We start from the raw sequence: 26,780 nt of genomic DNA on the forward strand, positions 1-26,780 counted from the left end.
CAACTCCACATGTATCAGAGGAGGCATGTGGTAGTCTGCAGCCTTCCCCGGATTGACAGAGGGGGTGGGGCAGTGACTGGGACGGCTCGGAAGAGTGGGGTAATTGGCTGGATACAATGGGGAGAAAAAGGGGGGAAACCCCCCTACCAAAAGAAAAAGAAAATCTAGTTTTCTGTGGAGTGTAACTTAACTATAAGGGATAGTAACAATCCATTACATATGGGGTATGAGTGGGGTAATTGGCCGAATACAATTGGGGAGAAAAAGAGAAAACCCCCCCCCCCCAAAAAAAACCCCAGAAAGAAGAACATGAAAATGTGTACAACCCATTGGTGTGCAATGCTGACCTGTTAAGTAAAGTTTAAAATGTGCTCTGGGATAAATACACATTGTTAAGTGGTGTAGTGGTCATTGAGGAGGTAGGCACACTGTGACCTAGATGGGTAGATCACTAAGGAGAAAGTGGGTATACTCCTATACGGATATTTCAATGACTTTTTTTGGCTGATAGGTGATTATACTGTAAATTGACAGAAAAAAGAGGTGGGTATACTCTGTTTATACCCTCCACTACACAACTGACATTAACTGCTTTAACCCTATCATGGATAGTCTACATCGCCTTAACTAAATGGGAGCAGTTAAATTACCAACTTTTTTATGCATCGTCATACTTTCTGCTGGGTTCAGACATTTTCTTGTATTTCCTTACTTTTTTTCCCATGCCTCCGCTGAAACTCTTTGGTGCCCCCCAGTGGAAGTGGTCCTCACACTTTGAAAACCACTGGTCTAGTCCAGTCATTCTCAGAGACTGGGTCGCAAACCACAGGTGGGTCGGAGATTTTATTTGGCAACCCAAATAAAATCTCCTGAGACAGAGTGACAAATAAAGTTTGCAGAATTTCTTCCATCGTCTTTTGTTTAAGATTTAGAGCTGCAGTACACCTCTGAGGGTCACAAGGGAGCTCGTTGGTATTTTTACCCCACTCGCAGTTTCCATCATAACACAGAACACAGAAATAGACTGAATGCTGCACTCGATAAGCTCTTGTATACCGGACTGGAATACAATACTAAAAAGCAAGCAGGCCTACCTATCACAGTAGCAAGGGGTAAGTAAAATTAACATGCACAATTCGATATTTGGCGTAAGCCTAAAAAGATAATATTCAGGATAAGTAAATGGCACATAATGGGCCTAATGAGATTTGGCGTGGAATAGACCTGATGTGGTTAACGAATTGATAGTTGATTGTTAAAATTGATTGACTGTTTGATAACGCCGGCTGTGCTTCATCACAAGCCTACTTGTTCTGATTATAGGCATGAACATTTCAAAACACTTTCAACAAGAAGCATGTTGTTGATAGTACTGAGCGGTCATATTGTTCTGATAATTGTACTTATAACACTGAATCAAATATGAAAGGCTAGCATACATTCTGTTTGTTTTACTGATGAGGAAAAAAACAAGAGCCTGTTAACGGCGCCTAAATGCACTTATTTTCTCATTTGTATAGTATTTAAAATGTGTATACTGTTTTACTGATGAGAGGAAATAAAAACAATGAGCCTGTTAACTCTACCTAAATGCATTTATTTGGTCTCATTTATAAAGTATTGAACGTGTATATGTTTTCAATAATGTGCATAAAATGAAGTTTTGATTTATCAAGCGTATATCTCTTTGAAATGTCTGGTTTACCTACTCACAATAATGTAAAGTGATGGGAAATGGCAGTAAAAATGGTCAGGAACTTTCATGTATGCACAAATTCGCTCTTCTCACAAATTATAGATAAGGTCTATTGTGAATTGGGTCACGATGGTTTGTCCTTTTTAAAAAGTGGGTCTGCAGAAAAAAAGTTTGGGAAACACCGATCAAGACGACAATGATATTATATGATATCATGATATACAAGAAAACACCTCTGAATCATATTTTGCAATAATTGATGACAGATTATTTATGTCATCCTTAAATAAACATAAAGTAGATATAATATGCAGGTGAGGAAACATTTTAATTTGTAATTGTTTCACCTTCTGAGGTGAAAGATGCAAAGACAGCACAAATAAAGGTATGTAAATTGAATAAAGTATAATGTAAAATTAAATAAAACATTTTGAGTACTCGGAAGGTTAAGAAAATGACAACTATAATTGCTGCATGGAAAGTAAACATTATTCCTCCAAAATGTTAAATGAGTGAAATGATATATAACCAATATACACAATGGCAAAAATTATGAAAATAAGACCCAGGTTGTAAAAAAGAAAAGAAAAAAGAATGTTCCTTTAAACGGAGAGTGTTGCTATACAACCTAGTTCGTTTTTTCTTTAAGCCTGGTGATTTGGAAATTGAATGAAGCTTCACTGAATTTGATGAAAAGTTAAAGTGCCAAAGCAAATAGCTTTTAGAGAGTTCCGCTCATATTTCAAGAAGAGGGAGGAACACAAGGTGACGTACAAGAGTGGAAGAAAGTGCACACAGGTGGACTATATCTTATGTAGAAGGCACAATCTAAAAGGGATTGGAGACTGCAAGGTGGTGACAGGGGAGAACGTAGCTAGGCAGCATTGGTTGGTGGTCTGTAGGATGACTTTGGAGACCAAGAAGAGGAAGCGAGTGAAGGCAGAGCCAAAGATCAAATGGTGGAAGTTGAAGAAGGAAGACTGTTGTGTGGAGTTCAGGCAGGAGTTAAGACAGGCACTGGGTGGTAGTGAAGAGTTGCCGGATGGCTGGGCAACCACTGCAGAAATAGTGAGGGAGACAGCTAGGAAGGTACTTGGTGTGTCATCAGGACAGAGGAAGGAAGACAAGGAGACTTGGTGGTGGAATGAGGAAGTACAGCCAAGTATACAGAGGAAGAGGTTGGTAAAGAAGAAGTGGGATCGTCAGAGAGAAGAAGAAAGTAGACAGGAGTACAAGGAGATGCAACGTAAAGTGAAGAGAGAGGTGGTAAAGGCAAAGGAAATGGCATATGGTGAGTTGTATGAGAGGTTAGGCACTAAGGAATGAGAAAAGGACTTGTATCAATTGGCTAGACAGAGGGACCAAGCTGGGAAGGATGTGCAGCAGGTTAGGGCGATCAAGGATAGAGATGGAAATGTGCTGACAAGCGAGGAGAGTGCTGAGAAGGTGGAAGGAGTACTTTGAGGTAGGGCTGGACAATATGAACCAAAAATATCTTGGTATTTTTAGGCTGAATTTTTTTTTTTATGATATGTGAAATGTCACAAGCACTTTTATTAAAACAGATCAAACAGATGAAAATAAAATGCAAAGACAGGGTTTCCTTCCCTGTTTTAAAATATACAGCTGAACAATATATCAACATGTAAATAAAAAATTATCTAAAATAAATAGCCTGTATTAAATAAAAATAGGCCTATCTCTGAGAATGCGAACAGCAAAGTTTAATAACTGAAAAAAAAGATATAGACCTGCCGCTCCCCGAATTATCCTAAAATTGCATATATTTGCATAAAATGAGTTTTAGATCAATTGCACAAAAAAAGTTGTAAGATCTACCTAAAATGACCATGAGCAGTCAAAATGGCCACTCAATTTGTGCATGATCATGTGTATCATGTCACTATTTATGATGTGTTTTGGTTTCGTGAAGTTCATTGCACTGTCCTAGAAAAAACTAGTGTTTTCCAGTGCAGAGAAATAGTCTAAATTGGATATTTGATTATTGCCAACATATCTAGTTACAGACGCTGTTTCGGACGCACCATGACTACCACTGAGGCGTTGCAGTATTTACAGACGTTGGACAGCGGCCATTTGAAATGGTTTAAAAAATAGTATTAAAAGTGGTTAAAATGTTAATTTTGGTGTTGGTTAGTTTCTTAACAGACATACTAACATATGTAATGCATTAATATCTCAATTGGGTATTTATCTTGACAGAATATAGGGTTTAAAAACCATGGCGGTCAAAATGACAAGAAACGTGAAGAAACGGGTTATGTATTTTAACACAACATCAAGCTATAGCTATATAAATGGTATTGTCTCATCCTATGTCTTGTTTGAAAATATATCGATATAACGTAAAAAGTTGATGTACCGCCCAGCCCTACTTTGAGGGGCTGATGAATGAAGAAAATGAGAGAGAGAGAGAAGGTTGGATGATGTGGGGATAGTGAATCAGGAAGTGTGATGGATTAGCAAGGAGGAAGTGAGGGCAGCTATGAAGAGACGAAAAGACAGGAGGTGGAGCTGGGGGTGGCAGAGTTGAAGATGCTAAGATTTTTATTGGGAGTGACGAAGAAGGACAGGATTAGGAACGATTATATTAGAGGGACAGCTCAGGTTGGATGGCTTGGAGACAAAGCAAGAGGGACAAGATTGAGATGGTTTGGACATGTGTGGAGGAGAGATGCTGGGTATAATTGGAGAAGGATGCTGAATATGGAACTGTCAGGGAAGAGGAAAAGGGGAAAGTCAAAGAGGAGGTTTATGGATGTGGTGAGGGAGGGCATGCAGGTAGCTGGCGTGACAGAGGAAGATGCAGAAGACAGGAAGAAATGGAAACAGATGATCCGCTGTGGCGACCCCTAATGGGAGCAGCTGAAAGTAGTAGTAGTAGTAGTAGACTGCAGCTCGCCTCTGTATGGGTTATTGTACATGTTCTTGCCTGTCTGTTTAAAGTTTAATCTCCCTTGTCTTCTATTAAACCCGTAGTGTGGAATTTCAGTCTCTCCCTCCTGGCAGTGAGAGTAAATATAAAAGTGCTGTCAACATGTGCTTAGTTAATAGTTACCAAATACCAAACTGTCCAAGAGCAGTAACGCAACATCCGTGTCGGCCCTCAGTCCCCTCTCTTCTTTCAGTTCTCTCCAATGAGGAAATGCTATACCAGTGGTTATCCGTGTTTGTCCTCACTGTCAATTACTTTCTTTTTATTACTTTAATCCTTCTCTTTTTTCTTATTTTATTTTCTCTGGAGCATCAGAAACTACTCCATCACTACTTCAGCTCTGGCAAAGCAATCGCATCTGTTGTTTTTCCAAACAACTTTAGATCCAACTTCCATGTGATAAAAGTGTTTGCATGCCTCTGATTGGCTAACCCTAACTCCACCCTAACCCTAACCTTATCCAATCAGAGGCAGAGTTTGCTTGTTGACATAAAACGCATCACTACCGGTGCTCCAGCATGGGAATGTCACCCCAGACACCAGATTTAAAACTCCAGTATACTGTGCAATACAGAGAGATTTACCTGGCAGTGATAGACTTAATCAGCATTGTGTGAACTTATTTGGCAAGATCTTGAATGTAACGGACATTCATTTATATGTAAAAGTCCTGCACTCTAGCTTTAAGTTAACCTGGGCCCCCCGTACACATTTCCTCTATACATCAGAAATGATGGTGCATTTACCAGAAGCTTTTTCAATATCTCATCAATGTGAAAAAATCAATGTGGCAAAATGTTTTGTCAAATGGGATTCCCTTTCATTTTACCTGAGTAAATATTTTTCAAAGTTCCTATAAAACAAGGTTGTTGAGGCCTGGGGCTATTGTTTGGTTGTCTTCGTCTCACTGTCTTATTTCGTGTCTCTATACAGGATATTAGCTTACCTGTTGGTGTATCGAGGAGACAAGGACAACAAAACCTCATTGCCATTAATGACTCTGCATGATGGAAATTCATCCAGTATTCATGATTTCTTTCTCCTCAGATGATGACCCTGAATCTCAATTCAAATGGAAAAAGCATTAGGCAAGCTGCTGAAATTGCATTCAACCAATTCAGACTTTACAGAAATCTAGGTTTTCCCAACAACAGTGCAAACATGTAGAATTTATTGTCTATAGACTAAATAATACCCCCCCCCCACTGCTTGAAGCTTTGATATACGTTCTCGCCCAGACATTGTTGTAGTTGGTCTACTTGTCCACACTAGTCCTTTTTAATAGACTTATGTACCTACCACAGGAGCTTACTGTAGCTTTGATGATATATCAAACCATCCTCCATCCTAATTATTCATCACCCAAAGGCCCGCCGCGGGAAAATTATGAGAGCAACTCAATTAGAATAAGAGTAGAATTGATTCATTGATCAATTTTTTTGACAGCTGCTACAATGAGGATTCCATTTTCGACTCTGAATGCACTGTGAGCCATCTATTTTCGAGATAGCTGACTGCAGACTGTGAACTAAAAAACATGAATGGATGAAATTACGTATAGTCACAGGATGTGAGTCAGATGTGAATAGAAAGCCCTTGTCCTGTAGCTGTGGAAGAACTTTTATCTTCTTTGGTGGACTCCTCCTCAACAAGATCAGACAGAAGTGTCTTCTTCAGCTGACATCTTTTTTTCAACACAGTAGCGAACCGTGACTCTTAAACCTTGGCCCTCTGACCCACCCTTCCCTCATCAGGAAAAAAGCAAACTACCAGCCTAGTTTATTGTGTCCTCTAATATAGTACTGGATAGTTAGCTATTATAATTCCAGCTCTGAAAAAAAAAATTAAGACGCTAGTCCAGCCTAGGAAATGCAATGAGCAAACAGCATGGAAAGAGTGAGGGTTATCACCAAAAAAACAAAACAAAAAAAAAAGCTAATTTCTTAAGCAAAATGCAAATCCTCCTTACAAATAATTGCATCATCACACAAGCTGTGTGTACACGTCAGTGGAATATGGTGACAACAGGGCCCGGGTGTAAAACTATGTGCAAAAGGCATGACGGTCACCCACCTCCTACCACACAAAACAAAATGTCGTGTAAGCCTATACACCATGACAATGCACACACGGCCAAGCAACCATTAGCGATAAACACGTCAGAACCACGGACAGTGAACAGTGATCACGGCATTTTGGGAACCCATCACCACAATCAAGCAATATTGTTAATAAATAATATTACTAGATTGGCACAGCAGCCTGTTAAATATATATGTCACGGTGAATGTGCATAATGACCGCTGAGTTGGTAAATTTACAGATTGACTGGTAATTCGGCATAATGATAATTTTCCCAAATAAACCGTAACATATACAAAACAGTGACAGCGGTGGCCAAAATAAAATCAGTTGGCATGGCAATCTATTAAATTTAAATAATTTACCAATTTAAGCTCTGGTGTAGGTCTTCCTTTGCCGATTAACTCCAACTTCAAAACAGTGGCAGCGGTGGCCAAAATAAAATCAATTGGCATGGCAATCTAATAATAGATAGATTATAAGCTGGACCACCCATCACAAAGCTGAAAGCATAGCATTTTCTTCATAGCAACTTCAGAGGCAGCAAAATTCTGATAGGGAGACCAAGGGGCTTCTTTCCTTTAACCCTTCACATTCCAACACAAACGGAATAGCCAGGTTTAAATGGTTTATTCCCTCAGAAACATTTATGTTATGTTGATTGTCAAATTATGAATACATTAAATAAAATAAAAACTGATGACTTTATAAATATTATTTTTTAGAATATCTTGGAGGGCCCTGACAGTTCCCCTCTGGTTCAACAGGACTGTCATGGGTCAACCTAGGAGTCAGGATTTGTCATTTATAAGAAACATCAGTCAAAAAATAAGTCATTACAGGGTGTCCAGGTGGCATAGCGGTCTATTCCATTGCCTACCAACACGGGGATCGCCCTAGTGCAGCGACTGGGACACATACCCATATCCGACTTCCCACCTACAGACACGGCCAATTGTGTCTGTAGGAACGCCAGACCAAGCCGGAGATAACACGGGAATTCGATCCGACGATCCCCGTGTTGGTAGGCAATGGAATAGACCACCACGCCACCCGGATGCCCCAAAACATTATTTTTTAAGGTTGAACATCACTATGCATGTTGTCAAGAATCTTCCAGTGTAATGTCATTTTTTGAAGTTGATAGTCATATTGCATAGCCACAATGAAGATGAGTCATAAAAACTTAAAAACATAATGTTGTAGAGGAGCTCAAGCAGGAGTCGTGACAACTTTCTCTTTCGGCTACACAACGTGCACCATTTATTCCTTCCACCATTACAACAACCACAAAAAACCCGCGCAGCGGAAGTGCACCACTGTAAACCCGAACCGAGAAAACAGCAGCTGTAAACAAACGTTCCTACTAGCTCAATAAGGGGAATTATGTACCCCCATAACCACTACACACGTCCCCCCAGAATTCGCCTTAATACGAAAAGTCAGTGTGGCGAGGGGGGCGGATCTCTCTACCCCAACGGCTCCGCTGAACAGGAGCTGGGGGCTGGTTAACTGCAGGCAAAGCAGCAGAGTCCTCACAGCTGGACCGGGGAAAGGGAGGGGCTGGGGAAGCAGGGGGCGGCTCGCCGGGGGAGGGGGGCAGGGCCGGGGGGCGCCCCCGCCGTGGGGGCAGGGCAAGACCAACAGGGCGGTCTAAGTCCAGGTGAGCAGGCTTGAGGCGGTCCACAGAAACCTGCTCCAGCCTGCTGCCAACCTCCACCACAAAGTGCTTATCTCCAGTGTCCCGTACACGAAATGGGCCGTCATAGGGTGGCTGCAGGGGACCGCGGTGCGCGTCGTGACGGATGAAAACATACTCCGCCGACCGCAGCTCCGTGGGGACATAGGACTGAGAGCCACCATGCTGAGAAGTGGGGACCGGTGCAAAAGCCCTGGCTTCCTCCTGCAGCGCAGTCCGTTGGCAGCTGGCAGACCAGGGGGCTGTGGCGGTAGGAAGGAAATCCCCCGGGACCCGAAGTGGCTGTCCGTAGACCAGTTTGGCGGATGAGGACTGGAGGTCCTCCTTGGGGGCCGTCCTGAGCCCAAGCTTAGGGATAGGCTGATTATCGAACGGGCCGATTATCGGCGCCGATATTTGGCTTTTGACGCATATCGGCATCTGTCTTTTTTTTTTAAATCCAACGGCCGATAAGAGATCAATTTAAAACGGGGTTATTTTGGCTCTGATGCAGGCGCGCCTCTCTGTCTGCTGTCACTACTCTGTCTCTCCAGCATTGTCCCACCCACAGCACTATCTGATTGGTTACACACAGAGCCACGGCACGGGTAACAGCCAATCAGCAGTGATAGCTGTGCATGCACAGTGCTCACACACGGGGGAGAGGAGAAAAAGTTTTGCCGAATCTGGAGAAGGTCCGGACTCGGAGAGCAGATATATGTTTCGAAGGTAAGTTAAGGCAGCAGACTCTCCCGAAATTGTAATAAACATCCAAGTCTTCCACAACTCACAACTACTAATAACATTACTGTGAGCCCATTAACGTTATAACATAAGCGGCAGCTCTGCTCGCTCGCAGTCCCTCCAGACTTGCCTGTCAATCACTTCAAACAAGGTTGCTGATAATATCGATATGGAAATAGTCCGTGATAGTAGAAGTCTGTGTGTGTGAGTGAGAGAGAGAGTAAAAACCTAATGAACTCAATTCAGTCCAGTTTTATTGCAGGGAAGCACATTGAGGTGAAGGCTGATTACCTTTTAGCGTAACGTTAGCCCACCGGTCCGCTTTCTCCTTCTCCAAGCCAGGAGGCTAGCCAGAATAAACCGGAAAAATTTCCTGCCTTCACAAAGCAGCAGAGTGTGTTCTGAGCACCTTCATTGAGGTTATAATCTAGCCAGATCAAATGGATTAATGCCAGTGTTGACAACTAACGTTAACGTCATTGTCACGTTAGTATAGCAGGGTAACAAGCCATAAGCCGGCTAGTTAGCTAGCTGGCTGGTTAACTTTAGCGCCAATGCTGCAACTAGCGTTCGCTAATTTTCGTTAGCAGAGAGATATCCTACGTTATCTTAAATGAGCACACTGGCCACTCTTCTAGTAAACATACAGCCACTGTCATAGCAAATGCATTTAAGATAACGATCGCTCTCTGCTAACGTAAATTAGCGAACGCTAGCTGGAGCATTAGCGCTAACTGTTTCAGTAGGCTATCTTATAAAGAATGACACACACACGAGTTGCTCAGTGCAGCCAAGTATAATCAAAGTGATGTAATATGTTCCTGAGCACGGGTCATGTGTATCTAAGGTAAACTAGTGGATAGCCGATGGCATCGATCTATCTAGACCCGTAACATCCTCCTTTTCCAAGTATAAACACATACACATGAAGTTAGTTCAAAATAAAATTACTTTCATATACGTACAACCAATAACAGTGCAACAGCAGTAAATCTCTTCATATCCCATACCAGTGTAATAACCGCAGTAGCGTATGATAACATTTCTCCTCTTTTCCCCCTCTCTCCCACATAGCAACCATCAACATTATTCAGATTACATAGTGAGTTTCAGTGGAGGTTTAGACAGCCGTCCAACCCTTGTGTAAGTGTGTCCATCCGAACGCGGAGCGCCAACAGGAGTAGATGGCGCCTTGGGCATGGACCTGATGGGGCTCGGCTCGAACACAGCCTGAGGGGTCTCAATGACAGTTTCTGTAGCTGGATCCCCGTCCGGTGTGTGTGCCGCAGCGGGTTCAACAGGATCGTGCGCGGCTCGTGCAGCTGGCTCAGCCACTCTGAGATCGATCCTGTTACGACGGTACAGGGAGCCATCAATGTCCACAAGATAAGACCTCGGCGCAACCCTGCGGAGACAAGTTCCGACTCTCCAGCGGCCAGTGTTATCACCTGGCAGGGGCTTCATCCGTACGACTTCCCCAATTTCAAGTGCCGGCAATTCACGGGCAGATCTGTCATAGAAGGATTTGGCGAGTTGCTTCCTGTGGCGCAGCTTTTCAGTGACGCCCACGACAACAGCTGGTTCCAGGAGCTTGCTTGCCGCCGGGATGGACGTCTTCAACCGGCGGGACATGAGGCGTTGTGCTGGGCTGCTGCCCATGTTTTCCGTAGGTGTATTCCTCCAGTGAAGCACGGCTTTCCAGGGGTCTTCACCATCATGCGCGGCCTTACGCAGAAGATTTTTTACAATCTTCACGGCCGACTTGGCCTTGCCATTCGCTTTCGGGTGTCTGGGAGAGGAGGTCACGTGCTCAAATTCCCACTCAGAAGCGAACCGTGTGAACTGAGCTGTGAACTGAGGGCCGTTGTCTGTAATAACCTTCTCTGGCTGACCATGTCGGGCGAACTGTGCCTTACATCGCTTGATGACTGTCTCTGCAGACATGTCGGGTGGAAGCTCAATCTCCCAAAAATCGGAATAGTGGTCGACTATTAGGAGATAGTCTTTCTGTCTGAAGCTGAATAGGTCCATGCTCAAGACCTGCCATGGCCTGGTTGGTACTTCGTGAGAGAGCATGGTCTCCTTTTGCTGATTGTGGGCGTACACATTGCAGGTCGAGCAGCTGCTTACAAAGTCCTTTATCTCTGACTGCATGTTGGGCCAGTACAATGTCTCTTGAGCGTGTCGGTAGCATGCATCACCCCCTATGTGACTTGAATGTATGCGCGTCAACATTTCTGGGCGGAGTGACTTTGGGATGATGACTTTTTGCCCCCGGAACAGAACTCCGTTCTGCACACTGATTTCATCCCTGAAGGGCCAGTACTCCCTAGCGATGAGGGGCGCTTCCTCCTTTACATCTGGCCAGCCCACGAGAACAGTGTTCTTCAGTGCCTGTAAGCATTCATCTCTGTCGGTGTGTCGTCTGATCTGTTCCAGCCGCTGGTTAGTCACATTCAGGTACTCTGCCTGGTTCACGTGCTGTATGTCTTCCTGCTCTTGTTGCAGAGAGCAGATAGCGTGTCGCTGATATGCAGTCCCTCTGCCGGAGCATCCAGCCGTAGCTCTGCTGAGCGTGTCGCTTATGAACATCTCTGGGCCTGGTTTGTAGATTACCCTCAGGTCGTAGTTCTGCAGAGTCATGAGCATGCTCTGGAGTCTCTTGGGCGCATTGAGAAGTGGCTTGCTGAAAATAGAGATCAGAGGCTTATGGTCCGTCTCTGCTGTGATTGGGTCGCGGCCATATAGGTAATGGTGAAACCTCTGGCAGGCGAAGACGATACTGAGACACTCCTTCTCAATTTGTGCATAGTTTTTTTCGGTGGGGGTAAGAGCCCTCGAGGCAAATGCGATGGGCTGACCTTCCTGCATGAGACAACAACCGAGACCGCTCTGGCTGGCGTCGCTCTGGATTGCGATTGGCTTAGTTACATCATAGTAGCGCAGGACGGGCATGGCTGTCGCCAGCGCCTTAAGCTCATGAACCGCCGCCTCGTGCTTATGCAGCCAGTGCCAGGGTGTGTCCTTGTCCAACAGGCGTCGCAACGGCTCGCAGACAGTAGATAGATGAGGCATGAACTTGGCTAAATAGTTAGCGAAGCCAATGAGACGCTGCACGCCCTTGGCATCTGTTGGGTTCGGCATGTCAATAATGGCTCTCACCTTCTCTGGATCGGGCTTCAGTCCAGCAGATGAGAGAATGTGGCCATGAAACTGCACCTCAGCCACCTTGAACTGCAACTTCTTCAGGCCGAGGCGAAGCTTGACCTCGCGGCAGCGTTCCATCAACGCCGCAAGCTGGACGTCGTGGTCGTCCCCAGCCTCCTTGTCTGTGTCCCCGCAGCCGACGACCAGGATATCGTCTGCAATGGGCTCAACGCCCTTCAGACCGGCGAGGAGCTCGTGCTGCTTGCGCTGATATACCTCGGGCGCCACCGATACTCCAAATGGTAGCTTGAGCCACCGCTTCCTCCCCCAGGGGGTCCAGAACGTGGTCATGAGGCTACTCTCATAGTCCAGTTTGCATTGCAGGAATGCATCCTGAGCGTCCACTAACGTGAAGACTCTGGCCTTGGGCAATTTATACAAAATGTCCTCCAAGGTAGGCATGATGTAGTGAGAGCGCTTTAGGGCTTTGTTCAATGGTTTAGGGTCAATGCATATTCTCAGCTTCTCCGGTTTTTTAACAATCACCATGTTGCTGATCCAATCTGTAGGATCTGTGACAGGCGCAAGGTGGCCGTCAGCCTCGTACTTGTCCAGCTGGGCTTTGACTGCTGCTTTCATTGCGATTGGGACATTGCGAGGGGCACTCTGTACTGCAGCAACACTAGGATCAAGGTCAAAATGGACCTCCCCAGGCACGGATTCCACAGGGGAGTTGAACACATCACTGTATCTGTTGATAAGCTGTTCTTTAGTTAGGGCTCCTGGTTGTGTGTGTTCCATTTTGAGCACATCCTCTGGAATTGTGAAATGCATGAGCCCTAAGCGTTCACAGGTGGAGCCTGACAGAAGAGGATGTTGGCTGGTCCTCACTATTTCGAATGAGAGCTTGTGTGTTTGGCCTCTCACAGTACAGTCAGTCTCAAAGGTGCCCATAGAGCTCAGTGTTTCCCCCGAATACAGCTTCAGTCTGGTGTCACTCGGGCGGAGAGGTGTGTTTGGGGCCAGCCTTTTCTTGTCTTGAAAGCCCATTACATTGCAGGTGGCTCCAGAGTCCAGCTGACATTGTTGTGGCTTGTCGTGGAGTTTCAGAGTCACAAACCACTTCTTTCCTTTGGTGTGCACTGCGCCGATTGACTCAAACATGTACAGATCATCTGCATCATTACTATGCTCTGGGGGTTCTTCTGTGTATTCCACACAGTTTACCTTGCCCTCAGCATGCCCCTTTTTGCTCTTTAAGCACACTTTAGAAAAGTGATTAAGTGTCCCACATGACCTACATTGTTTCCCGAAGGCCGGGCAATGCTCTCTGCCCCTTGAATGCGAGCTGCCACAATATTTGCAATTGCCTGCATCTCCTGCTGTTCTGGGTGGATTGCTCTGTTTCCATTGGTTTTGTCTGGGTTGCCTAGCAACGGCATGCACTGCCTCCGGCTGCGGTGTTGTTGCAAACTCCATTGCTCTCATACGGATGTCAGTTTGCTCTGCTGCGCGACACATGTCAATAGCTGTGACCATGTTCAAATCCTTCTCTCTCAACAGCCTGCGCCTAACGGCCTCGCTTGCAACTCCCAGGACTATCTTATCACGGATCATTTCATCTTTCAACTGTCCATACTCACAGGTTGCTGCCCTCTCTCTCAGTCTCGTCACACAGGTATCAAACGATTCTCCTTCCTCCTGCTTGCAACTCCCGAAAATGTACCTCTCGTATATTGTGTTTTTTGCTGGCTTGAAGTATTTCCCCAACTCTCTCAGTATGGCGTCAGGATCCCCTTGATCATCTTCTGAGAGGTTCAGATTGTGGCGGTAAATATGCCTGCATTCACTTCCCATCATACTCCTTAGAATAGCCGCTTGTATTTTCTTTTCCTTGCCAAGTATGCCCGTGACGAGGACGTAGTCTTCATATTCGGCCCGAAAAATGTCCCAATTGACACTCCAATCGCCTGTGAAGCTCATCGGGGACGGTGGTGGAATATTCACGTTAGCTGCCATTGTATGTGATGCTATCGGCGCCGGTAATGCTAGCGTTAGCTCCTCTGTGACAACGTCTTCAGCAGAAGTACTTTGCTCTGAATCGGAATCCTCCGACATGTGACCTACTCAGGCCTACAAACTTAAACATGCGAGCTAGTAAAATAAGAAATAAGTTCTCCGACTTCTGACACCATGTTTCAGTAGGCTATCTTATAAAGAATGACACACACACGAGTTGCTCAGTGCAGCCAAGTATAATCAAAGTGATGTAATATGTTCCTGAGCGCGGGTCATGTGTATCTAAGGTAAACTAGTGGATAGCCGATGGCATCGATCTATCTAGACCCGTAACACTAACGTTAATCAGCCAGCTAGCTAACCAACAGGGACAGAAACAGCAAGAAGATACCAGCGTTCAAAAGCTAAAGTTAGAAATGCACCAACAGTGCAAAATTCGTGCTATGCAGCAGTATTTGTGTTGGCGGAGTCAAATAAATGATTAAATAAACTAGCTAATCATTATCTGTTGTCGCTTATTACTGTTAACTAATAAATGGCGCTTGTAGAATATTGTATAAAAGTAATATCACACTCGATGTCGTGCTGTTATACTGGCTGCAGTTCGTTTTGAGTGGCGTCATGGAATACTATGAATGGGGAGAATGTCTGTTATGGTAGAGAATAGTGTGTTTGTGTGGAAGCCACATGAGAAACTCTACAATTCACTACTACTAACGTTACTGTGAGGCCAAATACGTTAGCGGCAGCTGTCTGTTCCTATGATAAACTGATTATTAAAGTGAAGACGCTGTAGGCTATTTAGTGTTTTTAACGGTTTAATCACTTGAAACAAGGTTGCTGATAATATTGATAGGGAAATAGTGATAAAAGTAAGCAAAGCACCGTCTGTCTGAGAGAAAACTGTAAGGCAATAATGGCTGTTTAACTACCAAGTTATTTTACTTAACCTTTTTCTGTGTTGATTGAGAGATCCCAAGCAGCAGAAAATGACATATTGTTAGATTAAGTGTGTCCCGAAGCTGTCTTTGATAGTTTCTTGTAGAGAGGAGCAGGATATTGCTGTTTAAGACTTAAGACATAATGTAACTGCATCATAAAGCCTACATGAACTGCATGGTGTTCAGGGATGAATAGTCTCTCCTATTGCTATTGTACTATTTTTTCAGATATACACTACCGTTCAAAAGTTTGGGATCACCCAAACAATTTTGTGTTTTCCATGAAAAGTCACACTTATTCACCACCATATGTTGTGAAATGAATAGAAAATAGAGTCAAGACATTGACAAGGTCAGAAATAATGATTTGTATTTGAAATAAGATTTTTTTTACATCAAACTTTGCTTTCGTCAAAGAATCCTCCATTTGCAGCAATTACAGCATTGCAGACCTTTGGCATTCTAGCTGTTAATTTGTTGAGGTAATCTGGAGAAATTGCACCCCACGCTTCCAGAAGCAGCTCCCACAAGTTGGATTGGTTGGATGGGCACTTCTTTGAGCAGATTGAGTTTCTGGAGCATCACATTTGTGGGGTCAATTAAACGCTCAAAATGGCCAGAAAAAGAGAACTTTCATCTGAAACTCGACAGTCTATTCTTGTTCTTAGAAATGAAGGCTATTCCATGCGAGAAATTGCTAAGAAATTGAAGATTTCCTACACCGGTGTGTACTACTCCCTTCAGAGGACAGCACAAACAGGCTCTAACCAGAGTAGAAAAAGAAGTGGGAGGCCGCGTTGCACAACTGAGCAAGAAGATAAGTACATTAGAGTCTCTAGTTTGAGAAACAGACGCCTCACAGGTCCCCAACTGGCATCTTCATTAAATAGTACCTGTTAGAGCCTGTTTGTGCTGTCCTCTGAAGGGAGTAGTACACAGCGGTGTAGGAAATCTTCAATTTCTTAGCAATTTCTCGCATGGAATAGCCTTCATTTCTAAGAACAAGAATAGACTGTCGAGTTTCAGATGAAAGTTCTCTTTTTCTGGCCATTTTGAGCGTTTAATTGACCCCACAAATGTGATGCTCCAGAAACTCAATCTGCTCAAAGAAGTGCCCATCCAACCAATCCAACTTGTGGGAGCTGCTTCTGGAAGCGTGGGGTGCAATTTCTCCAGATTACCTCAACAAATTAACAGCTAGAATGCCAAAGGTCTGCAATGCTGTAATTGCTGCAAATGGAGGATTCTTTGACGAAAGCAAAGTTTGATGTAAAAAAAATCTTATTTCAAATACAAATCATTATTTCTAACCTTGTCAATGTCTTGACTCTATTTTCTATTCATTTCACAACATATGGTGGTGAATAAGTGTGACTTTTCATGGAAAACACAAAATTGTTTGGGTGATCCCAAACTTTTGAACGGTAGTGTAGTTACATTAATCATTATTAATGTAGCAGCCTAGTTTTGAATGACAGGGTCACATGTTGTTAAAATGTAACATTTACATAATAAAATCAACTACAGGCTTCCCAAATGCTGTAATAAATGAAGCATGATGAGTTGAGCATATGTCAGCATGTGGCCCCACTTTTAACTCTCTCTTTTTTTCAAACCCTTATTGCAGATGGATAGACTTCAGTTTAAAAGTGCAGTATGGAAGTATTACACTCAACCAACACCAGGGAAGGCAGTCTGTAATACATGCAATGAAGGTGTCAGCATGGGAGCAACAACTAGGAAAAACAAAAATACTTCAAACCTGTGGTCCCATCTTAGGATTCATCACCCTGAGTTGTATGAAACAGCACAGAAGAAACGGGAATCTGAATCTCATCAGGATGAGGCAACTTCATCTCAGCCAACAATAGAGGACATGTTTCAGAAACAAAGAAAGTGGACAAACTCAGATGACAGGTCGAAACTAATGGACAAACTAGTCCTAGAGATGATAGTCACTGACAACCAACCGTTCTCGGTGGTGTCTGATGTTGGCTTTAAGCGCCTCATGGCTGCAGCAGAGCCACAATATGCACTGAAAAGTGACAAGTATTACCGAACTGAGAAGCTGCAAGAAGTTCACCACAAGATCAAAGCCCCGATTCAACCAGAGAATGCTGGCTACTTTCTCTCCTTCACCACAGACTGCTGGTCTGGTGTGACAGAGTCTCTCATGAGCCTGACATGCCATTTCATCGACGCTGAATGGACAAGAAAGCAGGTCATCTTAAATACAAGAGCGATGCATGGGTCCCACACTGGGGAATACCTGAGACATTCCTCAATATGCTTGAGGACTGGAAGATAAGCAAAGACCGTGTAGCACTAGTGCTTCGAGGCAGCGGAGCCAATATTGCGAAGGGAATGAGGCTAGCTGAACTCCCAGACTTCAGCTGCACGGCGCACACCTTGCAACTTGTGGTGAATGACAGTCTGGCAAGTCAAAGAGCCGTCACAGATGTCATTGCAATGCTTAAGAAGTGTGCCACACATTTCCACCACTCCATTCTGGCCAAACAGCGTTTGCGAGTCATTCAGAGGGAACTTGGCCTGCCAGAGCACAACATAATCCAGACTGTTCCAACGAGGTGGAACTCAACGCTCCACATGCTGCAAAGAATGCTGGAGCAAAAGCGTGCGCTTACCATCTACTGTGGTGAACTTGGAGGATTTGCAGGTCCTAATGCTCACCAGTGGGACCTTGTGTCCAATTTAATTGAAACTCTTCTCCCAATAGAGGAAGTGACACTTCAGGTGAGCCACAGCAACTCATCAGCATCCTGCATCATTCCATGCCTGACTGTGCTGAAGATGCTTCTTCAAGATGATGAGGGGCCCTCCACAAAAGGCATCAGAACGCTCAGGCAAGCCATGAGGGAGAGCCTCGACAAGCGTTTCTCAAAAGTAGAAGACACAAAAACTGTGGTGCTTGCTGTCACCCAAGCCATGCAGAGAAAAGAGACGGTGGGCCCTCTCGGCGTCGGAAAGTTCAAAAATCTTCAAGAGGTGATCTTTGAGCCCCTTGTATTTGTCTGCCGCCGGAGGATTTGTAAGGAGACTCACCACTCTAGTTGCAGTCGAACATCCGAGCGCCGATACCACGTAGTAGTATTTAGTAGCATCATCTGTTATTTTGCGGATAGCAAACTGCGCTTCCGCCTGGGCGAACCATGTCGTTGCCGATGACTCCCAGAACTCTGGCAAATTGAGAGAAACCGCGTTGATTTCGTCAACCATGTTCGTTCGAAAGATTGTCTCTGATAACTACCGAGAGACAAACGTCGGGGTCACCAGTGTAGAGGAGCTCAAGCAGGAGTCGTGATAACTTTCTCTTTCGGCTACACAACGTGCACCATTTATTCCTTCCACCGTTACAACAACCACAAAAAACCCGCGCAGCGGAAGTGCACCACTGTAAACCCGAACCGAGAAAACAGCAGCTGTAAACAAACATTCCTACTAGCTCAATAAGGGGAATTATGTACCCCCATAACCACTACAATGTGAACAAAGTATGAAAATCGGGAGATGTGTCCGAAATAGAAATACGTCATTCAATTTAGCCTTGAGATGGAATGTAAGAGAAAATGATGAAAAGAGGTTGCTAAGAAACTGAATTTTGATGAGCTGGGCTCTGCGGGAATGTTGCTGGTTGTGTATGTATGAATATGTGAACTGCTTTCATAACGAGTTTCAAATATTTTTATTTGAGCATGTTGACATAAATAAATGTGTTTATATGCCATGTATGTATGTATCTATGAATGTATGTTTATATTTCATGTATGTATATATGTATCTGTCTGTATGTATCTATGTATGTATGTTTATATCTGGGCATTCCTTTTGTTTGTTATCAGTGTGTGACCATTTTTCTAGATCTCATCATACATGCATTCAGCTCATGCACCTGTTTAAAGACTTCATGTTTTTGGACTGTTAAGAGTGCAAACTATTTTCCTATTTTTAGACAAACATACATATTAGGGGTCCACCGATATGGTTTTTTCAGGGCCGATACTGATTATTGTTAAGTTATGGAGGCCAATAGCCGATATTTGGGGCTGATATTCAGTTGCAGTAAATGTAAAAAATTGTGTGCCAAAATTTACAGCATCACAAACCCCAACACAAGGCTGCCTTTAATAACAAAGGATTTAGCTTCCAGCTCATTTGTGGTTTCACCATATTCTGAATGTCTAAAGTGCAAGTGAGAGCACTGATCTGAAATCATGATGTTATATTTTGCATTCATAGCATATGGCATCAATTTTGCAACAGTGAAAAATAATCTGTTCTGGCATATGAGTTTTGTGTTGCTGAGTAAAAAGAATATTCTCTACCAGTTGGGTTTGCAATTCTTAAGATGTCAGACATATTAGTTTTATCAATGAAAGTATTAAGGAAGACACTCGGATTGTTTTTCTCTATTCTACGGGTGGAAGATCTGTCTAGGTATAGATCAAACACACAGTTGAAATCCCCTCCAATAATGAGATTTGTATGGTACATGTCTGGTAAAAGGGATATCGATCCCCCCCTCTTCTCCCCAATTGTACCTGACCGATCACCCAACTCTCTGAGCTGTCCTGGTCGGTGCCCCACCCCCTCTCCAATCCAGGGAGGACTGTAGACTACCACATGCCTCCTCCGATACATGTGGAGTCGACTGCCACTTCTTTTCACCTGACAGTGAGGAGTTTCAACAAGGAGACGTAGTGCGTGCGAGAATCACGCTATTCCCCCCCAGTTCCCCCTCCCCCCTGAACAGGCGCCCGGACCAACCAGAGGAGGCGCTAGTGCAGCGACCAGGACACTTACCCACATCCGGCTTCCCACTCGCAAACACGGCCAATTGTGTCTGTAGGGACGCCCAACAAAGCCGGAGGTAACACAGGGATTCGAACTGACATTCCCTGTGTTGGTAGGGAATGGAATTGACCACCATGCTACCCAGACGCCCAGATATCGATTTCTTAAAGAATGATGGATTTTCCACATTGGGTGCACATATGTTTAGTAAGATGAGAGGCATAGAATATATTTCAACAGTTACAATCAAAAAGCGACCTTCCTCAGCAGATTTTGTGGCTTTGTGAATGAAAGGAATGCCTTTCCTTATCATAATTGCTGTACCGCTTGCTTAGCTGGAAATGATGAGTGGTATATATTTCCTATCCATTTACATCTTAGTCTGGTAAAAGAATCATTTTTCAAACGAGTTTCTTGTAAAAATATATCTGGTGATGATGATTTAAGATGAGCAAAAACTTTATTTTTCTTTATCAGATTATTCCGACTGCATACATTTCAGCTAGCTAGGGACAGACCTCTCTCCTCCTGTCCTCTGTATTTGGATCATCTTGTATTGGCATAAATAAAAAAAAAAGTTGCAAAGTGAAGAACTGTTTTAATTAGTCCACCATCAAATGGTGTTTTTAAAGTAGTAAGACAGCTGGGTCCCAACTCCCAAGTTGCACATATCCCCCTTAAACTTCCTAAAACAATAATCTATATAAGCAAAAAATAATAAAAAGACTTCAAGATCTTCACATTTTTCAGCCAGTTGTTTTATCTGTGTTGTCAGATGATTGAGCCACTGTGGTCTGAAGTATAGAGAGGGTATCAGAACGGTTTGCAGCGTACTTCTCTCTTTCAGAGTGGCATCATATACGGCTGATCCATTTTTCAGTTATGACATAGACTTTTGAAACTTTGATTTAGGGATGAAATCTCACCCCCTAATGGCAGCAGATACTTCTGTAATGCGGTTTTCTATGGTGACACAGATATCTGATTTGATCAAGTTTATCCCATGCTCAGAGGCGGCGTTGAGGGGGGGGGGTAACTCCTTCACACATTTCATTTTTTCACTTGAATAAAATTAGTTGTTCGACTGTGTGACATTATCTGGTCGTCACACAGTCAAACAATTAATTTTATTCAGTGATAAAAATGAAATGTGTGAAATTACAAATCAAATTAGTAAATTAATTTACAATACAAATTAATTGTAAATTAAATTATTTGAATTAATTTTTCGGCTGTGTTACATTATCTGGTTGTCACACAGTTGAACATTTAATTTTATTCTGTGAAAAAATGGAAAGTGTGAAGAAGTTACAAAATACATTAATAAATTCATTCATTAATTTTCCAAGCTGCTTATCCTGATGAGGGTCGCGGGGTGCTGGAGCCTATCCCAGTGCTCATTGGTCGGAAGGCAGGGAAACACCCTGGAAAGGTCGCTAGTCCATCACAGACATTAATAAATTCATTTACAATATAAATTAATTGTACATAAAATTGAATTAATTGCTGTGTGACATTATCTGGTCATCACACAGTCGAACAATTAATTTTATACAATGAAATGTATGAAGTTACAAAATAAATTAATAAATCAGTTTACAATATAAATTAATTGTTGACTGTGTGACATTATCTAGTCATTATTGGTCATCTATTAATAGGACCAGTCTGATCCTATTGATAAATGACCGATAATACATTATTTACAGTACGTTTGTTAGCACCCCCACACATTTTAGTGATTACGCTTAAAATACCAGGTGTGGTTGGCTAATGGCTGGTTTGGCTTGTTTAATGATCGAAGGCGCATTCTCAATGCAGAAGTCAGTGACCAGTATCATCCGAAATGGATCGTTTCTTGGTCTCCAAATGGCCACGTTTTGTGGATGGTCAACCCACAACAGTTGATAGACAGTCTCCTGAAACAAGTTTCGAGATGGGAGATCAGCTAGAGCGAGAGGAGAATCAGTTGGACAATGCTACGGCCAACGTGGTTACTAATGTGGATGTTAGCCAACATCCACGTTATTATGAGTATTACTAGGCCAGGTATTGCCTTATAACAGTTGTCTTCATGCTTCACCATTATTCTTTATTTATATTCTGTAAGCTATTCTTTACTCTATGAGCTGTGCACTCATTGCTTACTAAGGAGCCGGCAGCATTGTTATATACCTGGAGATGTATGTTATGCTAGGCGTCTAATGGTTGTTACAGTTTTTGGGATGTTGGAGAGAAATGGCAGTCGCGTTGTGTTATATTGCGTTTGTACAGTTTTGGTTTTGATCTGGATCGAGGTCTGATACGCTGTTTTTAGACCAACAGTGGTGCATGAGGTTTCTGTCTCTGACCCACTCTGTGTGTTTGTGTTTGTATGTGTATGTGTATGTGCGCATACAGTGTGTGCACGTGCTGTTTTGAACTTGAGTCTGATTCTGTCGTACTTTTGTATTGCCCAGTGTGTGTATTACCCACTCTTAACATGTGCGTTTGTGTTTGGTCGTGCATGCATATACTGGTATATCCACAGTTCTGTAGCATCCCAATTAATACTCAAGCTCCGACTGAGCACCCCCAATAAAAATCCGCTGGCGCCACCAATGCCCGTACTTAAGCCAGCAATGGCCCTGAGCACCAACTTGTTTGAGGGTTTGTCCTCACTTTAGTCATCAGTTTCCGGGGTTTCCGAATCTGACATGTCTGAGGCTTCTGTGCCTGCTTCAGATGTCTCATTCTTTTTGTTCCTTTATATTATCATTATGAAAATTGAGCAAAATTAGATACTCCTGGGATTGCTGTGTGTTTAGATTCTTCTGGAAGTGGGTAGCGTTAAATAATTTAGCGTTTTTGTAAAGTTGTAATTGAGTTATTGATGAGCTATGTGGAGTTGCATCTTATGCTTCCATCGCTCACTAGCGCCCTCCCTTTCATAACAACAGGTAACAGGCTTCTCTCTTATGCCTGTACTTCGGTACAAAGCATTTAACAACACATAGGTCACATTGCATTCAATGCTTGATGCATTTATTCAAGACATTGCAGAATCAGAATTACTTTTTTTTTTACCAAAAACAAAACGGTGCACGTTAATTTGACCTGGTTCACTTGTGTTCCCACATTGCAAGATAGTCAGGTGTGAAAGGACCTCACATATATTACAGGCAAGACATTGGCTATGAGCTGAATAAGACTTGCAGAAATGTATTGACTTTTGTCATGCTGCCACTCCATTTGTGGCAGAATCTGTTCCTGCCAAGTAGCTCTCACAGTCAATACGTTTACATGCACAGTGAAGTCGGGCTACGGTTAGAGCTCGGTTAGGTCATGTAATTGGACCACTATCATTGTCTCAGTATACAAGAACTGGGGGAGAATCGATTTATTGACGGAAGTATGTCCAACCCCGGTACAGTAGGTGGCGGAATGTCACCCCTTTTTACCTGGTGTTATAATGCACACAGGAGTCATACTCTTATATTAAACAAAAACAGAATCCTAGGTTCTCAGCAGTTGATGGTGAAATGGCTGAAATTCCTGTCTACTCCTAAATGTCACTAGACTAGTGTTATTATTAAAATAGGTGACTATTACATATGACTGAAAAGTAAAAGAAAAACTTGAATGGAAATATAACACATTAAGTAGCACAGTGCCTCCACTGCGGAAATAATATACCCACAATTAAGCTAGTATATTATGTATTTCCCCAAAATTTAAGTTAGAAATATTCTAACACTGGTAATGGATACCTATTATCCTATATGTGTGTGCGCAATTTCTGATCAAGGCTGTGATGCAGGAGGTCCAATAGCAGCCCCTTTCAGCTGGTTGCTATTGGACCTTCTTCCAGTTGACCTATTGCGTCACATAGCAAACCAGCAAGTTAGCAAGCGGCATTAATTCTAGTGCCAATAAGAAGGCCCAAAAAAACTGTAATGGTATGTGTTCACTGTGAAATATGTATGTAAATTAATTGTGATCTTAGCTGTTGTGTCTTAAATGTTTTTCTTTTCTTTTCCTTTTTTAATTATTATTTTTTATTTGGCCTACCCCCCTGGCATGTTTGTTTATACTGTAGTCATTCATGTTGTAAAAATGTGACATGTGTACAACTTGTTGTCAGTTAGTAAAGAAAAAAAAAGTTAGCAAGCGGTTTGAGGTGTTTCAACCAAACACGGATTTGCTCAGGGGTTCTTTTAAATCCCGCTTCGACCAAATTTTCCTCTATTTTCTTTAATAGTTCACCATTCCGCACGTTCTCCTTCCATTCATGTACTTTAGGATATTCAACTCCTTTAGCTGGCACAACATAAAGTTTGTCTCCTTGGCTGTTCGACTTCCGGGTGAAAGACCGCCGCAGGAACTATGAATCACGCGCAGAATGTCTAGGCCAGTTCGGAGCCGATTGAAGCATATACATGCCAGAGTAAATTGATCCCCAACCGCAGTATCTAGGTGTGTTAGTCAGACTTCAAGAAATTCGGTTTAGTAAGATTTCAGCCGGACTAACATGTTTACATGTATTTTAAAAGTCCAGTTTTAGTCAGACTAACACAATTCAAACCCCCAAGATGCTGTCTCATCCATTCTGGTTCAGCAAAATACTGAGACACATTGCATAAGAACATGTATCTGTCCTTAACTTGGTTGTAAAGCTTTGCATGAATTTGCTGCTGCTATTGTGGATGGATCTGGAAGCCGCCAATGGCAGGCTATTGTGCCTCTATAAATGAAGCAAACGGTGTCTGATAGTTGCATCACTTCTGCTTTTCAGGACTGTGCAGTTATAGCACACTGAGCACTTTTTTCCCTCATCTGAGGAAAAAAAACTACTACTAGACTACTGACATCTGTACCCATGCAACTGAGAAAGTGTCACACACAAAATTTACTCGCTGCAGAATAAGCGCATCATTTCTAAAATCCTCTCATTTAAAGAGGTTTGAAAATGGCTTTTTATGCATGGACATTTTGAATACTGGTGAGTAGTTTTGGGTCCCTTACATTGCAACTCATCAACAGATCACTGACACTTGTAGAGGGAAAATGTCATTTTCATCCATCCTTTTGTTTTGCCTATTTCTGTAATTCCCTCTCCACTTCAACCTCTTCATGTTTTGTTTTGTTTTTTTCCCGTTCAATACAGCACTCTAACAGACCACCCTTTATCCTTCGCTCATGCATATGTGCAATGACTCATCCCTCGATGATGATGTCACTCACTGAGTTGCCATGGCAGTCACCATGGCAACTGGTGCCATGGTTTCAGCAGGGGGAGAACAGTTCTGCAGGAGCAGCAGAGGGGGTTAATATTGATAACTATCCCCTGTACAACCTGAGGCCTTACAGATCCTTGGCAAGAGGAGAAGCAGGAAGAAGATTTCGATAGTGCACCCTCTCCAAACCACTCACAGCGCAGAAAAGTGTTTGAATATGTAGCTTGAATCAAATTCCAATGTGACAAAATAGTAAGCATATGAGGGCTTGAGTTGCAAAACAAAGGAATTGTAAGCCACACTGGAGCATTTCAACAGCTCATCTGGCTGACTTTTTTTTTTTTTGACCAAACAGTGGAGGTTTTATAATCTCATCCAACCATTATGTCGGTTTCAAATTTGCCTGCTTATCTGTAAACCACTGTGGAGAGTCATCATTCCTTCATTCCACTATTCCTGCATTTATATTGGACAGTGGGCCATGACACCTTGGATCAGAACAGCATTGACAACAACTCCAGTGGCTCCCCGTTATCATTTCTTACAGTTATAAGGACAAAAGCACTGTCCACATCTATGGGGGTGGCTCCTGAAAAGCAATACTGTATTTTCCAGCCTTCAGAAAACCCCCTGCAAGTTGATGTCAACCCTTTTTACAGTTTTGAAGATGCTCTTTTGTCTTCTCTCACTTGGGAAACTGAGTTTGTGCTGATAGTCATAAGAAATCATTAAATGAATGTCAAGTTTTTAAATGGCCTTTAAAATAAAGCTCATTTGAGAAATAAATCGTTCCCTGTTGAGCTATTAACTGATATCTTCCTTGTCATGTTATCTGCTCAAAACACAGGCTGTTGTGCAGTATTCATTGTGATTCATGTCTCTGCTGTACAAATCAGCATGAGACGCACTGATAGACAATAAGCAACATAAATTCCAATCAGCAATAATTACTATTTTCATAAAAGTTAATCAGTAATCCAATTCACAAGAAGTCCCCTCTTATCAAATAAAGAAATGCTGTTGTAACAAACTAAACATTTCTCCAGTTGACAAACTACTGACATAGGTTATAAAAGCATATTAATATAATGATATGGACAAGGACAATGGCATGTTGTGGTATTGGCTTAATGTTGAACTATGAGCACGTAATGCAAGATGGAATGTTGACTCATCAGCAAACATTTCAAGTGTGTTGAAGCCTGTCGTCAGATTTAGTCAAGCGTATGCATGTGTAAACACGTTCCTTTTTTGTTTTTTGTTTTTCAGCTCAATACATCTGCACAATTGCTTAGTGGTCTGTGCCATGGTTTATAGTAGAGTTTTATAGCTATAATTAACTCATTAGTTATTTAAACTGGACATAGAAGAGAATTTATATTGAAGTCAGTGTGTGTGAATACTTGTAATTAAACTTATAAGAACCATTTTGATTCAACATATGTGGAATTGACACACCGGTAATCACTAGCAATGAAGTGTGACATGC

The 26,780-nt window shown here is 42.8% G+C and overlaps 1 protein-coding gene across 1 annotated transcript in view; it reads left to right on the top strand.

The window, feature by feature from the left end:
- npdc1b (neural proliferation, differentiation and control, 1b) overlaps positions 1-26,780 on the top strand; it is a 111,353-nt gene that overhangs the window by 27,963 nt on the left and 56,610 nt on the right. The window lies entirely within an intron of this gene.

Source organism: Lampris incognitus, chromosome 1 (assembly GCF_029633865.1).
Source record: "Lampris incognitus isolate fLamInc1 chromosome 1, fLamInc1.hap2, whole genome shotgun sequence".
Lineage (NCBI taxonomy): Eukaryota > Metazoa > Chordata > Actinopteri > Lampriformes > Lampridae > Lampris > Lampris incognitus.